Here is a 6,169-nt window from a genome sequence, read left to right on the forward strand (position 1 = left end):
TCTCTCTTGATTCTTCCATGAGAGATTTGGGTGATTTCTCCATGAAGAATTATAGGTGTTTCCATAGGGTTCTCCTAGGTAATTCACCTCTTCCATGGAAGGGTTCTCAGGATCATAAGCTTCTTCCTTAGATGAAGCATCCTCAGTACTGTTTGGTGCATTTTGCATTCCAGACAGACTTTGAGAAATCAAATTGACTTGTTGAGTCAATATCTTATTCTGAGCCAGTATGGCATTCAGAGCATCAATCTCAAGAACTCCTTTCTTCTGATTAGTCCCATTGTTCACAGGATTCCTTTCAGAAGTGTACATGAATTGGTTATTTGCAACCATTTCAATCAGCTCTTGAGCTTCCGCAGGCGTCTTCTTCAGATGAAGAGATCCTCCTGCAGAGCTATCCACGGACATCTTAAATAGTTCAGAGAGACCATCATAGAAAATACCTATGATGCTCCATTCAGAAAGCATGTCAGAAGGACATTTTCTGATCAATTGTTTGTATCTTTCCCAAGCTTCATAGAGGGATTCTCCATCCTTTTGTCTAAAGGTTTGGACTTCCACTCTAAGCTTACTCCATCTTTGTGGTGGAAAGAATTTTGCCAAGAAGGCATTGACTAGCTTTTCCCATGAGTCCAGGCTTTCTTTAGGTTGAGAGTCCAACCATATTCTAGCTCTGTCTCTTACAGCAAAAGGGAATAGCATCAGTCTATAGACCTCAGGGTTAACCCCATTAGTCTTGACTGTGTCACAGATTTGCAAGAATTCAGCTAAAAACTGATGAGGATCTTCCATTGGAAGTCCATGGAACTTGCAATTCTGTTGCATTAGAGAAACTAATTGAGGCTTAAGCTCAAAGTTGTTTGCTCCAATGGCAGGGATAGAGATGCTTCTCCCATAAAAATCAGGAGTAGGTGCAGTAAAGTCACCCAGCACCTTCCTTGCATTGTTTGCATTGTTGTTGTTTTCTGCTGCCATGTTTTCTTCCTTGAAGAATTCGGTCAGGTCCTCTAAAGAGAGTTGTGCTTTGGCTTCTCTTAGCTTTCTCTTCAAAGTCCTTTCAGGTTCAGGATCAGCTTCAACAAGAATGCCTTTGTCCTTGTTCCTGCTCATATGAAAGAGAAGGGAACAAGAAAATGTGGAATCCTCTATGTCACAGTATAGAGATTCCTTTAAGTGTCAGAGGAAAAGAGAAATAGAAAGAAGAAGGAGAAGATAAATTCGAACTTTAGTTAGATAAGGTTCGAATTGTGCATTGAGAAGGAGTGGCACTCCATAATTAGAAGGATGTGAGAAGGAGGGAAGAAGATTTTCGAAAATTAATTAAAATACTTTGAAAACATTTTTGAAAAACATCAATTGATTTTCGAAAATCAAAGTGGAAAGGAAACCAAGTGATTTTTGAAAAAGATTTTGAAATTAGAAATTAAAAAGATTTGATTGAAAACTGTTTTGAAAAAGATGTGGTTAAAAAGATTTAATAAAAAATGTGATTGAGAAGATATGATTTGAAAACATTTTTAAAAGATATGATTTGAAAACCATTTGAGAAGATATGATTTTAAAAATGAATGACTTGCCTAACAAGAAAAGATATGATTTGAAACATTCAAACCTTTCTCAACAGAAAAGGTAACAATCTTGTGATGTTCAATCAAATCATTAATTGTTAGTAAGTATCTTTTAAAAAGGAAAGAAATTGATTTTGAAAACATTTGATTGAAAAGATTTGATTTGAAAAAGATTTGATTTTGAAAAACTAAAAAAAAAAATTTGATTTTGAAAACAAAATCTTCCCCCTGCACCATCCTGGCGTTAAACGCCCAGAATGGTATACATTCTGGCGTTTAACGCCCAAAATGCACCCTTTTTGGGCGTTAAACGCCCAACCAGGTACCCTGGCTGGCGTTTAAACGCCAGTCTGCCTTCTTCACTGGGCATTTTTGAATGCTCAGCTTTTTCTGTATAATTCCTCTGCAGCATGTTTTGAATCTTCAATTCTTTGTATCATTGACTTGAAAGGACACAAATTAAAAATATTTTTGGATTTTTTGATAATCAAAATGCAAAAGGAATCAATTAACAATGCATGCAAGACACCAAACTTAGTAGTTTGTGTACTACTGACACTAACAACATGAAAATGCATATGAGACACACAAAATACTTCAAGTCAATAGAATTCAAAGATCAAAACAAAGAAATATATGCATGGATTCGAAAAATATAACAAAAACATGCATTTGACACCAAACTTAAGATGAGACTCTAGACTCAAACAAGAAATATTTTTTTTGGGATTTTATGGTTTTGCAAATTTTTTTTTTGTATTTTTCGAAAATTAAGTGAAAAGAAAGTATCAAAATTCTTAATGAGAATTCCAGGAATCAGTGCAATGCTAGTCTAAGGCTCCGGTCCAGGAATTAGACATGGCTTCACAGCCAGCCAAGCTTTCAAAGAAAGCTTCGGTCCAAAACACTAGACATGACCAAGGTCAGCCAAGCCTTAGCAAATCACTGCTCCAACAGCAAGATTGATACGAAATCAACAAGCTCTTGTGGTGATAAGTTGAAACCTCGGTCCAATCAGATTAGACATGGCTTCTCAGCCAGCCAGATTTCAACAAATCATCATGAAACTCTAGAATTCACCTTCAAGAATTTCGAAAAAAAAATACCTAATCTAAGCAACAAGATGAACCGTCAGTTGTCCAGCCTAAACAATCCCGGGCAATAACACCAAAAATTTGATGTTGTTGCCGGATCTTGGCTCTGATGTTACCAAAAGCTTGCTCAAAACATGAACAATCCCCGGCAACGGCGCCAAAAACTTGGCCGGCGAAATTGTGAACTATACTTTTTCACAACTCTCATAATCCCTGGTAATGGCTCCAAAAACTTGGTGCGCTCAATACCATGGCATTACACAACTTCGCACAACTAACCAGCAAGTGTACTGGGTCGTCCAAGTAATAAAACCTTACGTGAGTAAGGGTCGATCCCACGGAGATTGTTAGTATTGAAGCAAGCTATGGTCATCTTGTAAATCTTAGTCAGGCAAACTCAGATATATATGGTGATGAACGAAAATAACATAGAAGATAAAGATAGTGATACTTATGTATATCATTGGTGTATGAGCTTCAGACAAGTGTATGAAGATGCCTTCCCTTCCGTCTCTCTGCTTTCCTACAGCCTTCATCCAATCCTTTCTTACTCCTTTCCATGGCAAGCTCGTGTAGGGTCTCACTGTTGTCAGCAGCTACCTCCCATCCTCTCAGTGAAAGCGATTGCATATGTCCTGTCACGGCATAGCGGAATTCATCTGTCGGTTCTCAATCAGGCGCGGAATAGAATCCAGTGATTCTTTTGCGTTATCACTAACGCCCCCGCCCTCAGGGTTTGAAGCACGTCACAGTCATTCAGTCATTGAATCCTACTCAGAACACCACAGACAAGGTTAGACCTTCCGGATTCTCTTGAATGCTGCCATCAGGTCCTGCCTATACCACGAAGACTCCGAAGAATCCAAGAGATATTCACTAAGCCTCGAATGCTTGTAGAACAAGAATGGTTGTCAGTCACCTTGTTCATAGGTGAAGAACAAGTGATATCTTGGTAAAAGAATAAGCGGAATTGAATGGAAGAACAATAGTAATTGCATTAATACTCGAGGTACAGCAGAGCTCCACACCCTTAATCTATGGTGTGTAGAAACTCCACCGTTGAAAATACATAAGAACAGGGTCTAGGCATGGCCGAATGGCCAGCCTCCCAAAGATCTAAGATAGCATAAAAGTCTTGATAGCTACCAAAGTCTCGATAAAAGCCCTTTAATACAATAGTAAAAGGTCCTACTTATAGAAAACTAGTACATAGATGAGTAAATGACATAAAAATCCACTTCCGGGCCCACTTGGTGTGTGCTTGGGCTGAGCAATCAAGGAAATTCGTGTAGAGACCTTTTCTGGAGTTAAACGCCAGCTCCCATGCCAGTTTGGGCGTTTAACTCCAACTTTTATTCCTGTTCCGGCGTTTAACGCTGGAATTCCTGAGGCCGGATTGCTTTGCGGGTTTGGGCCATCAAATCTTGGACAAAGTATGGACTATTATATATTGCTGGAAAGCCCTGGATGTCTACTTTCCAACGCCGTTGAGAGCGCGCCAATTGGGCTTCTGTAAACGCCAGAAAATCCACTTCGAGTGCAGGGAGGTCAGAATCCAACAGCATCTGCAGTCCTTTTTGGTCTCTGAATCAGATTTTTGCTCAGGTCCCTCAATTTCAGCCAGAAAATACCTGAAATCACAGAAAAACACACAAACTCATAGTAAAGTCCAGAAAAGTGAATTTTAAATAAAAACTAATAAAAATGTACTAAAATCTAACTAAAAGATATCAAAAACATACTAAAAACAATGCCAAAAAGTATACAAATTATCCGCTCATCAACCTGGTAAGCCTTGAGGTGGGACTGTTGGATTGTCCTGACCAACTTGCACCAAATGAAGATGTACAAAGAAGTTATACTTTAATAGTGTTTTAAGACATATAAATCCTTCAAGATCTTTAACGAAGACATATAAATCCTTGAAGATTTTTTATATAGACATATAAATCCTTTAAGTTTATTAATGAAGACACATAAATCCCTTAAGTTTTGTAATGAAGTCACATTAATCTCACTAAGTGAATTACCTTTGGCTCTGGAGCTAATTGGGATAATGGAAGTTCCACAAATGATTGACTAGTTGAGTTAGGTTGTTTTGATTTCCTGGTCTTAGGCTTCTAGTTGGGATCAGATGGTGCTCTCTTGCACGTCTTGTAATTGTGACCCTTCTCTCAGCACTTCCTGCATGTTACGAGAAATGTATTCTTTACCTTGTCCCCTTGAATCAAATCTTCCACTGGATCTTTCTTTCTTTTATGTACCTTTGGCTACCTATCGGCTTCTTGATGAGTGGAGGATCTGATTTGATGTAATTAGTTTTATGCCAATACTCTTCACTGAAAACTGGTTAGATAAAGTGTGCATAAGTGAGATGGATGGACTCCATGCAAAATAATTTGTGCACATAATCTTTGGACTTGTCATGTCTCTTCGTAATAGTAGCAATGACATAAACACAAGGTATTCCTGGGGTGCAACAATCAGATAAAACAGACAAATTTAGAATATATTTTGCAATTAAACAACATTCTAAGCAAAGTGAAGCTAAGTTAACCTATTAGTTGCCACATATTGCATGAACAAATATGCTTAATCAAATCGACATCAACTTTTGATGTCTGCGGCTCACTTCAAACTGCTTTCTCCCGCTGTCTCCTGTCCACTTTGCATTCTATCTGTTACTGGGCTTAATCATTCGGCCAAGTCTTTTTTGCTGTACAGGGGCAAGTTTTTCAGGATATGTTGATAGTAGTGTGATATGCTTAGTCATTTTTCTCATGATATACTAACGCAAGTCTTCACACATTGTAAGAATAGGCTTCACTCTATACTTACCTATTTTGGCATTCCAGAATTCACACATATTATTTGTGAGAGAATCAACTTTCGGCCCATGGTTAAGGTAAGCCTTTACACATACCTTTGGATCAAATCTTGTAAAATACTCCCATGCTTCCTCATTAATTTTCTTAAGTTTCTCTATGGTCTCCACAAACTCAAGGGATTGAACAATTTGCACACTCCCAACCCATATTTCTAAGTTGCATATCCTTAAAACGGTTGATGAAGTTTTTCCACATATGCATCATACAATTTTGATTTGGTACATCTCCCATTACATCTTTTATTGCCTCAAGTAGGCCTTGAACATAGCACAATACCATACCATAAACATAAGCAAATTAATTAAATTGTTCAACAATAACAAAAAAAACTGAACAAAATTTTAGAACCACAAGTTTAAACAAATTAACTAAATTGCATGAACAATAACATTATCCAAACATATAATTAAACATCTTCACTTTTATAATCAATCAAACATAAAACATAATCCGAAATATAATTTAGAACATCTTTAATTATCATTTCCATTCTCTTGCAGATCAATAACATCATAAAAATTTGTAAAAATAAGCCTTGACCAAAAAAGCATCTGGCCTACCGGGGAAGCCCGCCCCCCCCCCCCCCCCGCCAAATCCCACGGATTCGGCAGTGCGGGTT

General features: G+C 37.8%; 1 non-coding gene across 1 annotated transcript; it reads left to right on the forward strand.

The window, feature by feature from the left end:
* Positions 1–462: 462 nt before the first annotated feature.
* LOC130964804 (small nucleolar RNA R71) lies at positions 463–570 on the forward strand. Its single transcript, XR_009080876.1, has one exon. It is a non-coding gene; the product is annotated as a small nucleolar RNA R71 (small nucleolar RNA).
* Positions 571–6,169: the final 5,599 nt, after the last annotated feature.

This window comes from Arachis stenosperma, chromosome 2 (assembly GCF_014773155.1).
Source record: "Arachis stenosperma cultivar V10309 chromosome 2, arast.V10309.gnm1.PFL2, whole genome shotgun sequence".
Taxonomy (NCBI): domain Eukaryota; kingdom Viridiplantae; phylum Streptophyta; class Magnoliopsida; order Fabales; family Fabaceae; genus Arachis; species Arachis stenosperma.